We start from the raw sequence: 22,410 nt of genomic DNA, 5'->3' as shown, positions 1-22,410 counted from the left end.
CTCTCTTTACCACGTGACAATGAAGTGGCATTAAAGTAAGCACTTACACGTAATATTTAAAGAACAATTTATAACATATAAATTAAGGGATGCTGTGTTCATATAAGTATGAGTAAATGTACGTATTGGCAATCGTACTTTTTGTGGATCGTAATATGCTCAATGCTTTGCTGATACAGTTTTCAAAATTTGGTATTGAAACTTTAGAAATTTCATTTTATAATGTGGCACTTTTGCAAGTATACCAAGAAAGCCAGGTTCTTCCGGTTCAACTACTTTACAAGGTACCCAGCTGGCAATTGCTTTATTTTTCACTGCATAATATATTTGATTGATTTCATTTGGTGGACGTGTTATTTCGCCTACAGGTGGAAAAGTCTAAAAGATTGGAAAATTTTGTAATTGTAGAAAACTTTTTTATTAAATACATTTATATCCAACTTTTAGTTTTTAAAGATACTAAGTCAAATTTCGGAAGTGATCAAGCATGCCACATCGCTATGGCAGGTGGCACAGTATCAAAATATTTTAGCTTGATCTCAGACACTACATAATCATCAGTTTCAAGTGTGACCTTAATTATATCACACTGCTCAGTTTGTGCCAAAAAGAAATACATGCATGCCACGACCAGGATCATCTAAATTATTACGCCGACGTGGTATAGGACAACATATATCGTGCTGATCACCCAATTTTTATATGTCAAATAATTTTCTGAACAAATCAATACACCCTCATTTCCACCGGGTACAGAAATTAAAAAGTTTGCATGCTTTTCCAGGGGTTCAGATTTTTTACGTACCACATGATTGAGAGCAAGATCCAATTAATAGAATGCCAGTGTTTGCTGTGTATGTACAATTGTGGTGTGTCGCAAACTCGGCACGGGAGTGGAGGCACCACAATTGCGTTTAGGACAACGTGAAATAAAATAAAATAAAGAAAGGCGAAATATTTCTCGTTATAATATTGCTTTTATTTAATTGAAAGATGTAGTTTGAACAAAATAATTTACCTTGTTTTAAAATGAAATAAAGCGTGGCTCCTCGGGACGGTGATAGCTGTGATTCCCGTTGAACCGCGGGAAAATTCTCCTGTTTTAAGGGGAAGCTTCCCCACACAGTGGTACTGGCATGCATGCATATGTGTACGGACAACATAACCCTACATATGTACACATATGTACACATATACATGCATGTGGGCGAACTAGTGGTAGATAACTTGGTGCTATAAGGCTGGCGCGAGTTAATACGAATTTAGGCTTCGGGCCTAAACATGCCGGCCCCTTTGCGATACGCAACATCCCAGACTCCGCCCGAGCGTCCCCGACCACGATTTGTCTTAAGACTAGGTTCTAAAACTAAGCGGTGCGCGCCGGATGGCGCGACGGCATCCTCCTTGCCTTCGCCGTTATCTAGAGCTACTAGGATGAAAAGAAACAAGTAAGGAAGGCTAAGTTCGGGTGTAACCGAACATTACGTACTGATTTGACAGCTATGGAGACAAAATGAGGGAAAATCACCATGTAGGAAAATGAACCTAGGGACACCCTGGAATGTGTTTGTGTGACATGTGTATCAAATGGAAGGTATTAAAGAGTATTTAAAGAGGGAGTGGGCCATAGTTCTATAGGTGGACGCCATTTAAGGATATCGCCATAAAGGTGGACCAGTGCTGACTCTAGAATTTTTTTGTACGATATGAGCATCAAATGAAAGGTCTTAATGAATATTTGAGAAGGGAGTGGGCCTTAGTTCTATAGGTGGACGCCTTTTCGAGATATTGCCATAAAGGTGGACCAGGGGTGACTCTAGAATGTGTTTGTACAATATGGGTATCAAACGAAAGGTGTAAATGTGTATTTTAAAAGGGAGTGGGCCTGGGTTCTATAGGTGGACCAGGGGTGATTCTAGAATGTGTTTGTACTTTATGGGTATCAAATTAAAGGAATATAGGATTTTAAAAGGGAGTAGTGGTAGTTGTATATGTGAAGGCGTTTTCGAGATATCGACCAAAATATGGACCAGGGTGAACTAGAACATCATCGGTCGGGTACCGCTAATTAATTTATATATATAATACCACGAATAGTATTCCTGCCAAGATTCCAAGGGCTTTTGATTTCGCCCAGCAGACATTTTTCATTTTCTTCTACTTAATATGGTAGGTGTCACAACCATTTTACAAACTTGTTCTAAAGTTATATTTTACGTCAATAAACCAAACCAATTACCATGTTTCATCCCTTTTTTCGTATTTCGAACAGAATTATGGCATTTTTTTTCATTTCGTAATTTTAGATATCGAAAAAGTGGGCATGGTCACAGTCGAATTTCGGCCATTTTTTATACCAATACAAAGTAAGTTTAGATAAGTACGGGAACAGAGTTTAGTAAAGAGATATCGATTTTTGCTCAAATTATCGTGTTAACGGCCGAGCGGAAGCACAGACGGTCGACTGTGTATAAAAACTGGGCGTGGCTTCAACCGATTTCGCCCTTTTTCACAGCTTTTGTCAAAGCAAATGTCACTGTCTGCATGACGGAACGATACAAGGTGGCAGCATCGAACAGCTGATTAGAACCTTTTTTATTTGATTTGATACACCAACTACCGGCGCAGTACGATTTTGACATTTGTCCATCGAATTTACAAGTACATGGAATTTTTTTTGTTTGTAGGTATGTCACCATGCTCCCACCTTGTATCGTTCCGCCATGATTGTCTGTCTCATCCTTCATACTAATCGAGCAGTTACTTTTGTGTGAAAGCAAAAAATTTACGATTTCATTAGCAGGTGAAATGAGATCATTAAGTTTCTGTGTGAAAACAGTATAAGACTGATACCAGTCCCTGATCCAGAGCCTGGAACCACGTATGATGTCCAAGCCAAGTATCTTAAGTATCATGCCCACTGGGAAGCTGGCTTCTATATAGCCAATTTTCCCAGCAAGCCAAAAGTAAACTTGCATGCGTGTATGCACGCCTTCATACAGACATATGTATGTCGGCGAGCATATAATCATGCAGACAACAGATATTATTATCCCCAACAATTTTTAACGCTAGAGATCTTACAGGAATAACCTTTCTTTTCGTATCTTAACAGGGCACTCCCTGCTGGAAAGCACCACTGGTCACAGGTTGAAAATCAGGTGCGGCCTAAAGGCCAAGTTGGCGACATACCGCCGGCAACAACTACCACCTCGCACTACACTATATTTTTAATTTGGGGGCGCACACCACAATAACAACCACTACAGCAATTTTTTTTATTGGCAACACACGGCCGTAACAACCACAACAGCATCTGTTTTATATTGGCGACGTACCGACTTACAACAACGTTTTTATATTGGCGGCGTAGCGCCCGACAACAACTACACCATTTTGTTATATTGGCGGCGCAACACCAACCACAACCGGTATTTATTCTTTTCTTACAACAAAAACAACAACTTCTTCATAGTGGCGATATACCACCCAACAGCAGAATCATCTACAAGAAGTTGGAACTTTGCATATAGCAATTTTCACCGGCGGCGTTAAGCCGCAACAACGACAGCAAAAACACAATAAAATTTTCAACATCGATAGCAATTTTCACCGGCGGCGTTGAGCCGCAACAACAACAGCAAAAACACAATACAATTTTCAACATCGATTGCAATTTTCACCGGCGGCATTGAGCCGCGACAACAATAGCCACGTCACCACATACAACAAAAAATAAAAAAAAATACAAGACAATTTTGAAAAACGACACTAAAGGAAGACACCACACAACCACAACACATTTTGTACAATTTTGGCCGGCGCATGTAGTCCTGGTAACCTAAACAACAGAAAACACTGGCGGAGGGAGGAGCTGTTCCGGAATCATATTTGGCCATATTATTATTTTTGTATATATTTATATATTATTATATTTTTTTATTTTTATTTAAATACAATCATAGAGGGAATAATCTTCGTAAGGAATGGGCAAAAGGGTCATTTCGTTACCGGGGCAAAGCATTTTGTTGTTAGGAGATATATAGTTTTTTTTTGATAGTTTAACTCCATATTTCAGGAGTTAATGGTGCCACTCCTGCCTCCATCCTTTTCCTTTGTGTTCTACATTATCTTTTTTTTTCATTTTTTTCTCGGTTTGACATTTCATTTCTTTTATCTTTTGGTGCATTTATCTTCTGCCATATACACATTTCTTTGCTCGCACATGTTTTTTGCTACCTATGGTAGCACTGCACCAACAAAAAAAAACCAATTCCAACATATCTTTTTCTTTGCCACCCCGAGATTATACAGTGCCTTCCGCACCAAAGACATTTTTTTTGTTTCTAGAATGCACACTTTTTTTTTATATATAATCTTTGCGTTCGATCATCACGCTGTTAAAATTGATACTATCACAACACTCAATAACCAAGATTGCAGGCGTCTGAGTGATTGAGGGTGGCTAACGTGAGCGTGGCCGAGGGTACAAATGTATGTATGTTTTGGACTCCTACTATTTCAGCAAATTCAGGACATCCACTCAACTGCACCGGCGCCGTTGGAGTACGAGTATATGGGCGAGTGAAATTTAAGCACAATATTTTTGCCAATACACATATTTGAATGTATGTACATATATTAGCATGATATTCTTGAGAAAATAGAAGGAGGAAACCTAAACATAAGGAATATATGTACATACATAGCTGCAAAAATACCCACATTTTGTTTATAATATGCCAAACTGGTTTTTGCTTTACTTCGATGACCTACTTTAGCTTTGTGCAAAATTGATTTATATTTACTTGAGCGGTTGCGTTAGGTCAGGGATTGGGGTTCTTGAATTTTTATGTTCGCCCTCTTATGTTATTTTTTTGAATTTTATATCTGTAGATTTTAAGATAGTAGTCAGTAAGATAACACATTAGGGTGGTTCATTAACCTTTTTTTCTACTGATATAAGGAACCTCACCTCTCGTTTTCCTTTTTTTGATATCGTATGTTATCATTTTGTTTTGCTTTTTCTTGAAAGTTAATTATAAGCGGGTTTTTATCCCTACCAATATCATTTGTTTTCGGGCAATGAATTAGATAGCTTTAGGGTATAGCGCTAAGTCAGATCAAATTATGAATAAATTGTATAATATATGGATGAAATCGTGAATTTTTAATAACTCAGTGATAAGGTCGAAGATTAGGTGAAGGTAAGTGGTAAGGAAATATGACCGAGTGACAAACGGACAGACTGGTGTCAGGCTTGGGGGCGCTGTAAGGAAGTAGGAGTCAGCATAGCGCCCATGGTTCATCGCAAGTTGCGCTGAAGAGGGAGGGTAGACTCCACCTGACAGGAGAGGCATCTAGCTTTTTCTCCCCCTTATGCTTTCCCCTTCTAACTTTGCCCCTCACTTATATTTCTTTCTTTTACAGCTTTCCTATTCTTTTCCACAGTTGCAGGTATGAACCCCCTTTTGTTCATGTGGCTTCGGGTGAGGCCGGTGGTGCAATACCCCGCCCAAGACGACGAGCTAGCCAGGGCCCGCAAGCATACCTGCTTGCCGCCGCTCCTCACCACCCAAACAGTCAGCCACGTAACAATGGCGCCCAACGATAATAGCCCGATCAAATTTCCATTTCCCACATTTCCCAGTTAGCTAACTATTTCTTAATTTAAATTCCAAATTACCATTTTTCTTTTGATTATTAAATTCCCATTTGTTACTTTTAAATTTCTTAATCCGTTGTGTTACTTTCCTTCCTTAGTTTTGTTATTAGATCCTGCTTATCCTTACAATCCCAATCCCTATTGCCTTCTTCCGACTTAGGAAAGGGACAGTCATGATGGCAACGCCGACTGTGCTCGCCTGGTCGACATGTGTAATCATGACAAAGGTATAGGGAGTAGGTAAGTGGGCATGCCAGGGTTCCTTCTTCTTGTTTATACAACTGGACTAAGTGGTACCTGGTATGACACTCAGCTAGAAGACGGACGTTAGCAGGAGGTCGTGGTGAGCTGTTTAAGCTACCTCACCGGGAGTCCAACACTGCCGGTAAGTGAGGTTTGCAGTCGTCGCCACGACAGTTAGGAGAAGAGGTGTGGCATCCACTCTTAGGGACCAGCTCTTGAGCGTAATGTGCCACACTTCCACGGACAGCATGAGGACGGACTTGACACTAGACGTTTAGAGACGGACTAATCCCCTCTGTTGAACCCTCGCCAAGGCAGCACCAAACACACCAAGACATATATATTCAAGTTCAGTTAACTTATTTTCAAATATTAAGTTCGATACTTTAAAATTTTTGTTTTATCTATTTTTATTTTTATATTTTTTGGTTGTTGTTTATTTCTTAATCATTAAGATTATTTTCAAAAATTGTTCAGGTTAATTTTTGAAAGTTTTGAGTTTTCAATTTTTTTATAGTCTTTCTGCATTTTGTTTTTTTTAGTTGCATTTTTTTATTTTCTACATTTTGGCTTATACATCCATGTATGGATGTAAAAATCCAGCATTATTAGTGATTTGCACCAGATGGCGCAACACTGAATAACTATAGTTGGTGAAAAGGAAAAAAAAAAAGCAAATTTTCCCGTCAAACAAACCACCGCTGTACACTAAATGGTTAGCGCAGTATGCCTAAAGCGTACTGATGTTGAAGGCTTAGCACCTTTCGAAATGGATCTATCTGCGCAGCTATGGCAGGTTGTCTGAAAAATTTTCTACTTACTATTCCAAAAACAAAATACAATTTTTCAAATTTAGAAAAATTAAAAAATAACAATAATTATCATTAGAAAAAAATTATTGTTCTGGCCTTGAGCTCGAATCGAATCTTGAATCATTTATCAATAGGCCGATTAAAACAAAAACAATACCCAAGGATGCAAACAATATGAAAGAAATCGGGCAAGCAAGGATATAACAAAAGTAGGACAAAACTGAAAATCCAAAAATATAAATAAATATTTAATAATGTATAAAAAAAACTCAGCGTGGAAGCAATATATATAAACAAAAATTTTAATTTCGTATGTTTGTGTATATATGTGTGTATGTTTGCTTGTAAAAATTGCAGAAAAAGAAAGCAATAATAAAAGGAATATCCGGCAATGTACGGATGTATAAATCCAGCATTATTAGTGATTTGCACCAGATGGCGCAACACTGAATAACTATAGTTGGTGAAAAGGAAAAAAAAAGCAAATTTTCCCGTCAAACAAACCACCGCTGTATAGCTAAATGGTTAGCGCAGCATGCCTAAAGCGTACTGATGTTGAAGGCTTAGCACCCTTCGAAATGGATCTATCTGCGCAGCTATGGCAGGTTGTCTGAAAAATTTTCTACTTACTATTCCAAAAACAAAATACAATTTTTTAAATTTAGAAAAATTAAAAAATAACAATAATTATCATTAGAAAAAAATTATTGTACTGGCCTTGAGCTCGAATCGAATCTTGAGTCATTTATCAATAGGCCGATTAAAACAAAAACAATACCCAAGGATGCAAACAATATGAAAGAAATCGGGTAAGCAAGGATATAACAAAAGTAGGACAAAACTGAAAATCCAAAAATATAAATAAATATTTAATAATGTATAAAAAAACTCAGCGTGGAAGCAATATATATAAACAAAAATTTTAATTTCGTATGTTTGTGTATATATGTGTGTATGTTTGCGTGTAAAAATTGCAGAAAAAGAAAGCAATAATAAAAGGAATATCCGGCAATGTATGGATGTATAAATCCAGCATTATTAGTGATTTGCACCAGATGGCGCAACACTGAATAACTATAGTTGGTGAAAAGGAAAAAAAAAAGCAAATTTTCCCGTCAAACAAACCACCGCTGTATAGCTAAATGGTTAGCGCAGCATGCCTAAAGCGTACTGATGTTGAAGGCTTAGCACCTTTCGAAATGGATCTATCTGCGCAGCTATGGCAGGTTGTCTGAAAAATTTTCTACTTACTATTCCAAAAACAAAATACAATTTTTCAAATTTAGAAAAATTAAAAAATAACAATAATTATCATTAGAAAAAAATTATTGTTCTGGCCTTGAGCTCGAATCGAACCTTAAATCATTTTTCAATAGGCCGATAAAAACAAAAACAATTGTTAATAAACCATGAGCACTTGGGAATGTCAAACAAAGTAATCGACAATAAACAAAAATCCAGCATTATCAGTGATTTGCACCAGATGGCGCAAAACTGAATAACTATAGTTGGTAAAAAGGAATAGAAGTAGCAAATTTGCCAGTCAAACAAACCACCGCTGTACAGCTAAATGGTTAGCGCAGCATGCCTAAAGCGTACTGATGATGAAGGCTTAGCACCATTCGAAATGGATCTATCTGCGCAGCTATGGCAGGTTGTCTGAAAAATTTTCTACTTACTATTCCAAAAACAAAATACAATTTTTCAAATTTAGAAAAATTAAAAAATAGCAATAATTATCATTAGAAAAATATTATTGTTCTGGCTTTGAGCTCGAATTGAACCTTGAATCCTTGGGTATTTTCAAATATATACATACATACTCTCTTAATCGACTTTCCTTTTTATTTGATTTGTGGTTTTCTTAATTTTTTTTTTACTTTTCGGGGTTTTGCGTCGGGGGATATCTGTTTCCTGAGAGAGTAACCTGGGGTATACTAGGGTGTACGAAAAATACTTTTTTTCTTTTCGATTAAATTTTTTGTGTACCGACAGTGAATGTCGAAGAAGGAGAAAGAGGTCGATAATAGAGTTATTGGGGGATTGGGTACCCTCAACTCCCATAGGCGTCTAACTAGGAGCCGTGCGCGAGCCCTAGAAAACCAAATCACTGGTTCGGTTTTTTACCAAATTGACATGGGTATACCAAGGCCCGTTGACTTTGTCCCTACGGACTATTTTAATAGGTGCGCGTCGCGGATTGTTGGATCTTTTGGCCCTGATCGCCCGCTGAGGGTCTCTGTCGCGAACGGGGTGTCATCTAACGAGTTAGATAATAGCCTAAATTTCTCCGAAAAAATCGATTTGGTGTGCCAAATGGTCGATAGGGAAAACGTAGGTGCCCAGGGAGGTAATGTTCCGGCGCAAAACGCGCCAACAACGACTTTCGGCACCAGCCTTAATGCTCCTCAAAGCCACACCGCCCAAAATGAAAATAATGTCAAACAGCTGAGCCGAATGATGGCGATGATGGCGCAACAAAACGACTTGGTGGCGCAAATGGCGATTGAGGTGATGAGCATTAAGACTAGTGTCGATAACCTTGGTGGCCGCGTAGAAGGCAAGTGGCTGTACATCGGTCCGCTTTGGCATCTACGCCCGAGCCTCATAGCCGGAGGGGGGAAACGCAGAGCGCATCAATGAGCCAACGGTCAGTCATAGTACCGGTCGAGATTACAGCGGTCCTCCCAGGTGGAGGGAGCTTGACCTTGAAAATTGGCACATACAATTCGATGGGACCAGTAAAGGTATAAGCGTCGAAGGCTTCTTCTTTCGGGTGGAAAGGATGCGCGAGCAGCATAATATTTTTTACTTCCAGCTTTTCACGGCTTTCATAATCAGGTTTCCGGCAGTGCTTTGAAGTGGTATTGGCAGGTCCTTGAGGACCACTCAGACGAACCCGATTTCGGCTACTTCAAGCGGAAAGCCGAAATGCTAACCCACTTCAAATCCGCTGAGTCCAACTATGAAATCATCCGTAAAATCATGGAGAGGAAACCGCTACCCGCGGAAGCTTTCGGTGACTTTTATGCCGAAGTCCACAATATGGCATTCCGCTTGCGGAAGAGGATCCCTGAAATGGAGTTGGTTGGGAACATCAGGGGCAACCTTAAACCGTACCTGGCCAACTTGACTTCGCTATAAAAATGGACTCGTTGGCGGAGCTCAAGGCGGAATGCAAGAGAGCTGAAAAACTTATTAAAGAGAATAAGAATAGGACTAGGGTAGTTAATGAGTTCGATTTTGAGCAGTGAAGGGTAGGAGAGGCAACAAGAGTCGAAGCGGTTATTACGAAACCCCAGTACCAATCCCAATCCTCACCCCAACACCAACCCACAGCCAATCTGCGTCAAAGTCGACTGTGAATTCCTTTTGTGCTTCTCCCTTCCACTTAATGTTGTGTTTTTCGTGTGGTATGCCGGTAGATCACTTTGTGAAAAACCCGGCAGAAGCACAAAAACCAAATAAATGTTCGTCCTCGTTCCACAATATGGTATGTTTTGCCCGTGGAAGTGATTCGTCCTTTTGTGTTTTTAAACCGAAGCAGGGAAACCCCAGGCTGGCGGAGTTGACTGGGGACTCCAACCAGAAGACAGGCAACCCGGCAGCACAACTGTAAAAATTTTGAGTAGGGAAGAGGTAGATAGAAGAGTTGAAAAGGTGAAGTTGAAAGCTGAAAAACCACGACGTAAAAAGCTTACACCAGAGAAAGGTAGAATATGAAGAAGCTAGGAGAAGATTTTTTTGTGAAACAATAAATAGTAATAGGAAGAAACGAAATCTTAAGAAAATAAAGAAAATGCTTGAGAAGGAAAGATATTTTAAGCGGCTGAAAAATAAAATATTTGCCACCATTGTCACCGTAAAAGGTGATAATAGATTTTTTGCGAAAACTACTATAGGAGGTCTTAAGGTCCTGGCTCTCTTGGAGTCAGGGGCGATTGCCAGCTGCTTAGGATAGGACTCAGCTGCACTCCTTCGGGGAAAGGAAGCCCTGATCATGCCAATCAAGGGCCAAAATATCCGGACCGCGAACGGGGAGGAAACCGCCGTGGTAGGGGTAATAAAACTACCTGTGATATGGGATAACTCCACTAGGGACCTAGAATTTTTAATTGTTCCAGGCCTTCAACAAGAAGTCTATCTAGGCATAGATTTTTGGAAAGAATTCGGTATGAGTGTCGTGAGCAAGGGTGTGAGTGCGAGTGCGAATATTGCCAGTGTGGCGGAGCTCGTGCCCGCCGAGGGTGACTTGTCTTTCGACGCTGTGCAGCACGTTTTAACGCCGGAGCAAGATGTGAAGTTGGAGCGTGTAAAAGCCCAATTCCCGTCCTTCGCGGTATTAGGGTTAGGCCAAACAGATAAGGAGGAACACGTCATCGAGGTGGTTGACGAGAATCTGCCACTAAAGCTGCGCCATTACCCGATTTCCCCAGCTCGCAAAGTCAACGAACGAACAATTAAGGATGCCTACCCCTTACCCCACATTGATGGAATCCTCAGCCGGCTACAAAATACACGATTTATATATTATATATTTATTTATTTATTACGACTCTAAGAGCCTAGTATAAAACTTAAAAATATGATTGCATTAATTAACAATGTGTACTTAATCTAAATTTTTAAATTAAAAAAAAAAATTTTTTAATTATGACACATGTATCATTAATGCATTTAAATCTCAACGACTATATCACTTAATCGGCCTAGATTTGGTGTATTCATACAACCGGCTGCTAAATAAGTTTCCATCACAATTTTTTATATTCAGGTAGTTCGTTGAAGTATTTCAACCCTTTGTAAAAAAGACTATTTTGTTCCGATTCTGTTTTATAATTTGGAAATTTAAAATTATTTCTCTGCCTTGTATTTATATCATGGACCTCGTAATTAAATGTAATACCTGTTCTGAGATACTCTTGCAAAATTCCGTGCTTTATATTATAAATAAATTTCATTGTGTTAAAGAATATTTGTTGTTTAACGCTCATCCAATTTAAACTTAGAAGCATGTCTTTTAGAGGAGTATCATAATGTTTGCTTAAAATAAAGCGCATTGCTTTATTTTGCATTTTTTGCAACTTATCAATTAGCGAATCTTTCATAATAAAAAATATTGTTGAGCACTAAATAAAGTAAGGCTCAACTATATATCTATAAACCTTTACTTTGTAATAATTACTTAAATTTTTACAAGTTCTTTTAATAAACCATAATTTTTTTGCTATCTTTTTTACTGTATAGTTAACATGGGGATCAAATTTTAATTTGCAATCAATCTGAACACCCAAATATTTAATCGTATTTACTTTTTCTATTTCAATATTATTTATTGTAATAGTTTCAAAATTAGCAATGTTTTTTCTTGAAATAAGCATGTATTTAGTTTTTTCTATATTAATTTTAAGTCTGTTAGTACACAGCCAGATATAAAGTTCGTTTAAGTCACTTTGTAACTTGATTCTTATATCATTTTCATTTTTGCTATTTATAGTACGTTTAAGTCCCTTTGTAACTTGATTCTTATATCATTTTCATTTTTGCTATTTATAGAAATTAGAGCATCATCAGCGAAAAGTTTTATGGAGCTGAGTTTCAAAACAGAATTTATATCATTAATATAAATGTTGAATAAAATTGGTGCACGAACAGAGCTTTGGTGTAGGCCAATCTTAACATCCACTTTGTCTGATATTTTCGAACCAATTACTGTTCTTTGTTTGCGATTTGTTAAGAAATCTTTAAACCAATCCAGTTCAACATCTCTAATACCAATTCCTTCCAATATTCCTAATAATATTTTTTATCTATAGTTTCGAAGGCTCTTTTAAGATCAATGATCAATGCTATTATCGCTTTTTTATTATTAAGTTCTTCTTTCCATTCAGCTAAAACCATATTCAAAGCTGTTTCACAGGAATTTTTCTTCTAAATCCTGATTGTTGAGGTATGAGTATATTTTTTTCTTCCAAGTATTGAACCAACTGGTTTTTTACCACAAGGCCTAAAATCTTTTCATCACTGGCCAGTGTATTTATCGGACGTACCTCCTCTGCTTTTATTGTGTTATTAACTTTTTCGATTGGCACAATGGTAGAAGTTTTCTAAATACCAGGAACTATCCCACTACTTAAACTTTCATTTATGATTTGCGCATAGAAGTATCCTAGATATGATATCATGTCTTTAAGAACACCATCTGATAACAAATTTTTACCACCTCGCTTAGATTTAAATGTAATGTAATTTTGATGACGTCATCTGTACTAACTTCTACAAATTTGAAAATCCCATTTAACTGAATAGGAAAATTTACTTCTGTATATAATTCTTCTATATTATTGCAAATATTCTCAATGCTATCAACAAAATATTTGTTTAGATTGTTAGCAATTTGAGACTCATTCATATATGCTGTACCGTTTATCAAAATTTTCTTGAAAGAAGAGTCTTCATTAACTCTACTTATTGTGAATTTCAAATATTTCCACATCGCTTTACTATCTTGGCTATACATCTGTATGTTATGCTCCATATGTTTAATTTTTTTTAATTTTTACCAGCTTCTTATATTCTGTTTTTATGTTTTTATACTCATCCCATTCTCCGGATATTTGAGCTAGCTTATAAAGTTCTAATTTATATTTATTCACGTTGGCTAACTCATTGTCATACCCTTTATTAATTAACTTTAAGTGTACTTTTCATACGTTAATTTTCGCATGGCATTTAAAACATTGCTATTAACCAGCCCTACTTTGGACTCTAAATCAATTCTATTAAGGTTGCTAAAATTGCACAAGCGTAATTGATTAATAACTGTGTCCCTATTATAATACTCCCAAGAAGTAATTTTTTTAAGGCTTCTCATTTTTGACCTAGGACTGCTTTTAATTTTAAATTGGATGGTTTCATGATCTGATATTTGGTGTTCATCTAACTTTTCACATACTATATCGTCACTATTCGAAAAGAGTAAATCAATTTTGGTTTTTGATGTCTCAGCTATACGGGTACCAAAATCAACTTTTTGATTCTTAGAATATGATTTAAATAGATCAATTAGTTGAATGTTATAAGTTGAGCTATTATTCAAATTGATATTAAAATCACCTACAAGAATATTGCTATCCGACAGTTCGCAAGTACTACCTATGACGTTGCGCAAATAGTTAATAAAATCGGCATCACTTGTGCTAGGAGAGTGATAAATCACTCCAATTTGCTAATTTGGGTTGAAGTGCTTCAATTTAATAAAAATACACCCAAGATTTTTATCTATTGCTTTGTTGAATTTAATGTTATATTCAATTGAATTATGTACGTAAATCAGCACCCCGCCAGTATGTCTACTATGTGAATCGCATCGCACTAATTTGTAAGTATGTATACTTAACTCGGAATTTGAAATTTCATTAGTGGTACATGTCTCAGCATGAAAACTTGAGCTGGCGGATTCCAGACTAGTTTCTCTCGATGGAGGTTAGGAAAGAAAGGCAGTGATTAATATTAAAATTTCAATAGACTTTATTTCACAAAATATGCAGTGGAAAATAACAGAAAGATAGTTTAAAGGTGCAAGCATGCAATTGCTACAATATTGCCTTTAATATATCCAGGGACTCTGCGTTCTGGCGGTGTGACGTTTGATGTGGTTTTAACTTGCGGCTTCAAGACGTTCGAGCGTGCGTAAACTGCTGCGGTTTTAATCCAAGTGAACGAGTTCCCTTTCCACGCATTCCGTTTACCCCCAAAGCTAACAGGCCTTTGGCGAGGTAACTTAACGAAACGTCAATTTTGCTTTTAGTATATGTGCTAACGGACGTAATAAATAAGCGGTTCTGTATTAAATTGCATTAGGGTGGCCAGCCCTTAATTTTCCTTTGGGGTTAGCCTGCTGGCTTAAACATGCCGGCCCCCTTGCGGTACGCAACCTCGCCTTGCCCTGCTGCTAGAGTAGACAATATCTAGAGGGAGAAAGATGAGAAATTTGTGGATGGACAGACTGTACGCATGAGTTCAAAGTATAACATATTCTCTATTACAAAATTCATAATTTAAAGGCAAATTCAAAATTCATTTTTTGTTGATATTTATCTGCGACCCTTTAGGCTCTGGATACTCCAGAGAGCACGAAGCCGAATATCGTGCTTTGCGCCAAGAGCGGGCCGAATGACGCTGGCAGAACTTGATTCAGCATAATGTCGGCATATACGTCTGCCCCGAGAACTAGGCGTACTGGCGACGCGACGTAAAATTTGGGATCGGCGAGACAGATATGAGTATACATAGCCGCGATGGCTGGATCCAGGCTGTGACTAGGCGCCACTCGGTGGAAATGTGGCGTGACGACGGCATGGGTCGCAATGCGTTTGTTGTCGCCGTGCTTCCCCCGCAGACACACCACACAGCCTGTCTGGCTACCCACTCGAGTTTCGTCCAGCCGCAGATCCCGGACCAAATCGGCGGACATGACTGTGGTTGGCGAACAGACGTCGATCAATGCTCGCACCAGATGTAGTCGTCCTCCAGCTTCTATTTTGACGATAGCGGTCGGCGACAGCGAGATCATGGGCCGCAGTACCGGTCCGGCGACGCGGTCAAGCCCTGTACGTCCACTGCGGAACGCTAGCGGCGTCCTTAGCTGGCGAGTGGCAATGACTCCTCGAGAATCGGCGGCGGTCGACGTAGAGCGAGGCAGGCTGGTCGCGATGGCTTCGTGACGGCGATTTGTGTTGTTGTTGGCCAGTTTGGGGCGTTGTCGTGGTCGTCGGCGACGGTGAGTGGTTCTGGTTGACTGTTGGCGGTCATGTTGAAGGGAGGGGGGGGGGGGGGGGGGGGAGGTCGGAAGAGCAGTGGTTCCGATCCCCCTGAGAGTCGGAAGGGCAGTGGTTCCGATGTCTCTGAGAGTCGGAAGGGCAGTGGTTCCGATCTCTCTTTGGCCATGCTGGCTGGTTGGGAATAGATGTCCCTCTCCCTGGTTCCTCGGTCGATCTCCTCCGTCTCAATATTGGAGGCGTAGAGTGACAACGCCCCTTCGAGGTTATCGCGTTCTTCCTCCTCTACCAGTACACTCCATGGCTTGTACGGCTCACGTGAGGCTTTGGTATGCTCATCCACGTGAAGGGTGGTGTGGTGTTTCTCGCCACATCGCCGACATCTCCCGTTGCTTGTGCAACCAGCCGTGCGATGCGCCATGGAGAGGCAATTGCCACAATAATTGCCCAGAAGAGCTTCACGCATCCGTTCCTCAGGCGTCTTTGAACGGTAGACTGGGCATAGACGGATCGGATGCCTAGCCGAACACAAATGGCATGGGACCTTGAAATAGCTGGCCTTTTTCTCATATACTTTGCGCAATTGGCCGTAGCGGGTCATGATGCCTGCAATTAGACTCATTAAGTCATATTATATATGTATTGATTATTTTTCAAAAAACCATATCTGGTTGTGGCTGAGTGACGAGATTACCTCAAAACTTTGACTTATAAAATTTTTCAAAATTTGGAGTTATCTTTGTGTCCCCTCGTGTGTTTTATATTGCAGAAGCTTGCTATAAATGGTGGTGATGTTTACTATAAACCACCCTGGGCTCCCACCAACAAGGTGCAAAACTTTGCTGGATTATTGTGTGGATATTCCTAACAAAAAATTTGGTCACAAACTTACCCACGCCCATGTACATGTGACTATGAATATACCTATGACCGTAAAATGACTAGTCAACTGACGTGGAATGACGAGAGCGTTTTTGCAGGGTGATAGCTGGTGAATGAGGTTGTACCTTAATCGACGTCGTGCAGATAAATTGTGCGACAGATGTAAAGGGGCCTTTATTAGCTGTCTGGGAACACTCTTTGTGTTGATTTGGGCCATGTTGTGTGAGAAGCACAAATTGTGGTGTGTTTGTTGGTTTCAACACAACCCTGGCGGGGATAGCCTACACTATCGAGTGTGGTAATTTGTAGAGCTGTCAGCTGGTACCTCTTCCAATCATTGGAATGAGACAGCTCTGCGGTGCTGCTAATTTGGCAGCGTAATGAGACATAATGATCATGTCATGCAATTATTTAGGGACAGCTCGCGTCTGAGTCCTAACGCGACATAAAATTTATAGTATTTTCTAAAAAGTTTAATTTCTCCCTTGTTTATAGTATCTAAAGCATATATGACACTACTTTATTCTTGCTTGGATTTCAAGCTGAAAGGACTGACGAAACTTTATCGGAACTTCAATACACAAAAACAATTTCTATCATGAAAGCGAGACCACTATTGAGTGTGACATGTTTCTGTTTATGTTTTACATTTTGATTTTGCACTAACCTTTTTAACAAAAAAACAATGCAAATAAACCGCGAAAATTATTTCGGTCTCGAGTGGTTCATCTTTTACAAGAAGGTTGATTCTGATCGCGTTTTTGTGCACCAAATTTTGAAACTAAAAACATTTGTCAAAAAAAAAAAAAAAAAAAAAAAATAATAATAATAAATAAAATGGTTTTCGTAAGGTTTTTTTTGTTCGGGTACTCACTCGAGTTTGTGGGATCCCACGGATCCGAATTGTGATCCCAAGGGATTGTCATAGAGTGGCAACCGTGTGCTGTTCATTAGGAAAAATATCATTCATGGAAATGTGGATACACACATTTTCAGAATGAATTTTCATTAAAAAGAAAACGTGGTGTAGGCAAGTATTCTTTGCATAGCTTGTTACGTTGATTCTTATTTTGTTCTTTTATTTCTTTTCGTTTCAGCTCGGACGAGTATTCACAGATTCAATTTGCCTTGAATCTCTTTTGTACGCAGATAAACAAAATCGGGCATCAAGGCTTGCCAAAATGTCGTAAAGCATTTTACGCTAGCGGAGTACTACACCATGTACCGCGAACATTTGGTGAACTCTCTGAAGAATCTATAAACCATCAAAAATATACTAAATGGACTGCTGCTTACGTCCATAATTGCCTTAAAAATGGTGAAACACCAATTCCAGATCCATCGCCATCACATATTCCTCCACCAACAGCCGATGAAGTACTCAATAATCCGATAATTAAGTATTAACTTAAACGCTTGCTTCTTGTCACTATACAAACGTATATTTTGATATACATTAAATGCAGCCGGCCTTTCTTTCCCCAATCAATATCCCAGTCATTTTAAGCAGCAATGACATGGCAACGTTTACCCCAATAATCAACATAAGCCAGCTTTACTTTATCACAATCTTCATTGACATAAATGAATCCAACAATATTGCGCGCAATAATACCGCAAAGTGCCAACGTTATCAGCCCAGTGCCACCAATAGCAGCTATAACCGCCACTGCACCGCTTGACACAAAATCAGCCTGTGATAATGCGAAGCTTATTGGTACCGCTAAAGCTGTTAAAGAACCTTGATAGATTTTCAGTCGCTGAAAACCGGCAACTAGTCGTATCAATGGCAGGCGATAGATGGTTATCCAGTTTGTAGTATTACTTTGTGTAGTTTCTGCGGTAGCTGCTGCGGCGTAATTTGCAGCGCCGATTATTTTTGTTGATTTCGCAAGCAATGATGTAGGAACGGTGGTGCTGCATTTGTAATGGGCTGAACGCAAGTGGATACGTTTTGGTAGATGATGGAGTAAATTGCTACACTTTGGAGCACGCAGTAAAGAGCGGAGACTCATCTCAGTTTACAAATTGACTAAATTTTGTTAATATTCTACGCGCCGGACCAGTGTTGCAGATTGCCTGGCCCACCAGTGGATGAGGAGAAACCGGGGGGTTACGAACCCTATGTACCACCAACACCCGTTGCCGATTTACAACTCACACCTGAACAGATAATGAAGGCGCCGAAATATACAAAAGGTGCAATTAAGAATTCACCAAAAAATTGTAAGTTATATTTGTCCTTTTTTTAATACTCTCACAATAAGAAATTATAAATACCTTCATTAAAAAAAAACCTGAAGTGGCGCCTCAGAGGGCGTTCTTTTCAATATTCAAAATCGAGTCACCAAATCGCAACAATAGACTACATTTTCTACTGTGTTGGTAGCCTGATTGTGGAATGTTTTCATATGGTAAAGTACATAGTTTCGTAGTGCGCTTTGCAGACGAGGATTTTTAGGGAATATTGACTTCGGTACGCCTTCCGAAACTTCTGTAATAACAGCAGCGCTATCCCAGATTTGACAAACTACTCTATCCAATATTTGTTTGTAACGTTGTACGTTGCGAGACATCTGTAACATTACTTCGCCGAGTTGATAGGCGCCAACTGAGAAACCATGAATTACAATTGGCGCATAGGTTTTATTGTTTTCCAAGAACTTAAGGGTTTCAGCAGCCACGACCTGTGTACCCTTAGTTGGCCTGCCATGGCGTTACTTGTGCCACCATCACGTCGAATCCCATGTTCGTATATAACTTAGCATATTTTTTCAAATGTGGTTGTTTTGCCATAAGCCACGCCATTATCACCACAAGTGGATTTTCAGATGGCCCTTTAAATTGTAATGTCTTCGGATCCGCGTCGATCTTGAAGGGTTCATTTGTGTAAAGTGTTAGATTTTTAGTGACGAATGCTTTAAATATGTCTGTAGCTTTCTAAAAAATCATGCCATCTATCTAATATCGCGGGAGACACGGCTTCGTCCCAGCCCGTGCCTTCCAGCCAAATACCTTGCATAATGATTTTCGAGGTAATAATAAATGGCCCTAGCCAACCTAGTGGATCAAATAATTTTGCTATAGCAGATAATATTGTTTTCTTTGTGAACACGACTTGGTTATCGATGGGTTTCGCAGAAAAATAGAAATAGTCAGAGTGGGCATTCCACCTGATCCCTAACGCTTTAACCATGCTAGCATCTTCAAAATTTAAAAAATTTTCGTTTAATAAATGCGATCTTGGAATACCTTCCAGTAGTTGGTCGCAATTTGAAGTCCACTTCCTGAGGGAGAAGCCGGCTGATTGTAATGCCGCTTGGATTTCGTCCCGTGCCTTGATGGCCGTGGCGATGGTGTGTCCGCCCGCTAAAACGTCGTCGACATACATAAACTGTCGTAGGATGTCCGATGCGATGGGATAGGTTTCCTCTGCGTCCTCTGCTAGTTGAAGAAGGGTCCTTATGGCCAGGTAGGGCGCGCAGTTTACTCCGAAGGTCACCGTCTTCAATTCGTATATGCCGATGGGTTCGCAGGTGGATGACCTGAAGACGATGCGTTGATACCTGGTGTCCCTGGGCTCTAGCAATATCTGCCGGTACATCTTTTCGATGTCACTCTTGAATACGTATCGGAACAATCTCCAACGGAGTATGAGAATTGTTAAATCACTCTGAAGGACTGGGCCTGAATGAAGGACATCATTTAAACTTATTCCATTAGCAGTGGGACAGGAGGCGTTAAAAACAACTCTCACTTTAGTGGTGGTGCTTTCTTCCTTAATTACTGCGTGATGGAGTAAAAAATAGGTATCGCATGTATCTGCCGGAACATGCTCTTCTACTCGTGCCATATGAGCTAACGTTTCATATTCTGATACGACTCGGTTATATTCCGTCTGCAATTCGGGATTTTTCGCTAACCGGGTTTCATTTCTGAAAAATTATGAGCACGCGCTCTTTAGCGACGGTCCTAATGAGATACCCTTTTTAAAATCCTGCTTAAAAGGCAACGACAATATATATTTGCCATCCTGAATTTCTTTTGGTGGTTTTTTGATACAACTCCTCGCAGTAATTTTCGTCTTTGGTATAAATATGGTTTTTGGGAATATCTTCCAGCTCCCAAAATGACGCTATTTGTTTGTCCAGCGATACCTCATTAAAAAACGACACACACCTGCCGGCTGGACTGGCCGTTTCCGTTTGGCCAGTTAATATCCAGCCAAATACTGTTTCCTGCGCAAGGAGGGTGCCTAAAACTTTTTTTCGTATACTGCCTAGCATTATCTGTGCGTAAATATCCCCACCCAGAATAAGATCTACTTGTTCATTTACAAAGAACCTCCGATCTGCTAGCACCAAGTCCGGGAAAACTTGGTGTGTCATGGGGTCAATTTGACAGGTTGGCAGATTGCCGGTGAGCTGGGCTAAAACCAATGCTGTAGTGTGTATGCGTACATTCGGGTTTATTGATGACCGCAACTGAATGAAGCATGCCTCTTTCACTTGGGCTGACACCGTGTTGTTTATCCCTGACAATTGTGCATTTAGCTTCCGACAGGGCAAATTTATCCTTCTCTTAAGTCGTTCCGAAATGAACGAGCACTCTGATCCGGAGTCTATTAGGGCGCGGGCCGAAAAGTGTTCATTGCTATAAAATATATTGACTTGCGCAGTGCCTAATAGAACCCGTTTTGCTTGTATTCGCGAAACAGGAATTGAAGTTGGTTGGTTGATTATTTGCCGTGGCAAACTGACGTTGGGCCTGAGCCTGTGCCGAGGTAGATGGTCTTTGATCTAATTGTGTTTGTTGGGTTATGGTTGGTCTTGCACTCGTGCCCGCATTTTGTTGAATATGCAGGAGTGTATGATGCCTTAGATGGCAAATGCTACAATTAAAGGAGCACGTACATTTGGATACTGTGTGTTTCGCTGAGAGGCAATTCAGACACCCCCTACTGTCTTTTATAAACGCTACTCTGTCTACGACAGAGAGCCGTTGGAAGCTTTGGCATTGTGACAGCTTGTGGTTATTTTTCTTACAGCATCTGCAAGTGTTTCTAGCTACATTTGCTTGGTAAGCGCCTACTTTCTTTTGAGACGAATCATTTTTATGTTTGGGTGATGGTTGTTTGGGACCTTTGGTATTTTTGCTACCTGTTAATCTAGAGACTGTTTCCAAGGTCTGGAACCTATTTGATAAAAATTTATCAATATCTTCCCATTTTGATATTTCAGTTTTATTCTCTATGGTCTGTTCCCATAAAGCTAGCGTGCTTTCGGGTAGTTTGGTGGAGCATAGATATGTGAATATCGCATCCCAATTGCCTATCCCAATTTGATGAGTTTTTAGAGCTGAGATGCAGTTATTTATTTCCCGCTGAAGTGTTTTAATCGCGGTGCCACACTCACTTTCTACGCTTTCAAGATTGAATAATATTTTTAATTGGGTATTGATGAGAATTAGTTTATTCTCATATCTTTCCCCTAAATTCTTCCATGCTGTGTCAAACCCTTCGTTTGTAAGTGGGCATTTTTTCACTATATCTCTTGCCTCACCCTGCGTTTTTTGGTTGAGGTGATATAACTTCTCAACTCGGGTGAGGCGCTTATTCTGTGTGTATATTGCCGTGAACATGTCACGGAACGTTGGTCAGGAGAGGTAGTCACCTTTAAATACATCCTTATCGCACGGAGGTAGTCGCATGCTGTGTTCTGGATCAGGTGTCCCTTCTCCCTCCTTATCGCGTTTAGTTAGCTTTGCTATTAATTCAGCCATGGTTGAACTGCCGCGTACATATGCGGCATACGTCACCTGGTATTTCGGCTTGGCCTACGCTAACACATTTTTCTCTGCCGTTTCAGAGTACAAGAGATCCTCATAAGCTAACTTTGCCTTTCTCCAATTATTCTTTAACTCTTCTTGGTGAATGGCTAGAGTATATTTTGTGTGTTCAGCTTGAGGTCTGTCGTTGAATTCAGCCTCAAACTGTGCCACCTCATCAGCTGCTTTAATGAATTTCTCC

At 39.7% G+C, this 22,410-nt stretch overlaps 1 protein-coding gene and 1 pseudogene across 1 annotated transcript in view; both read right to left on the bottom strand.

Annotated features, from left to right (window-relative positions):
- The window catches only part of Pur-alpha (Purine-rich binding protein-alpha), a 1,789,254-nt gene that overhangs the window by 816,097 nt on the left and 950,747 nt on the right, over positions 1-22,410 (bottom strand). The gene's annotated exons all lie outside the window — the stretch shown is intronic.
- On the bottom strand, positions 18,716-22,163 carry LOC137234506 (uncharacterized; annotated as a pseudogene).

The sequence above is a fragment of the Eurosta solidaginis genome, chromosome X (genome assembly GCF_040869045.1).
Source record: "Eurosta solidaginis isolate ZX-2024a chromosome X, ASM4086904v1, whole genome shotgun sequence".
Classification (NCBI taxonomy): domain Eukaryota; kingdom Metazoa; phylum Arthropoda; class Insecta; order Diptera; family Tephritidae; genus Eurosta; species Eurosta solidaginis.
The sequence above is the reverse complement of the archived record's forward strand: the minus strand, read 5'-3'. Positions and strand labels throughout refer to the sequence as shown.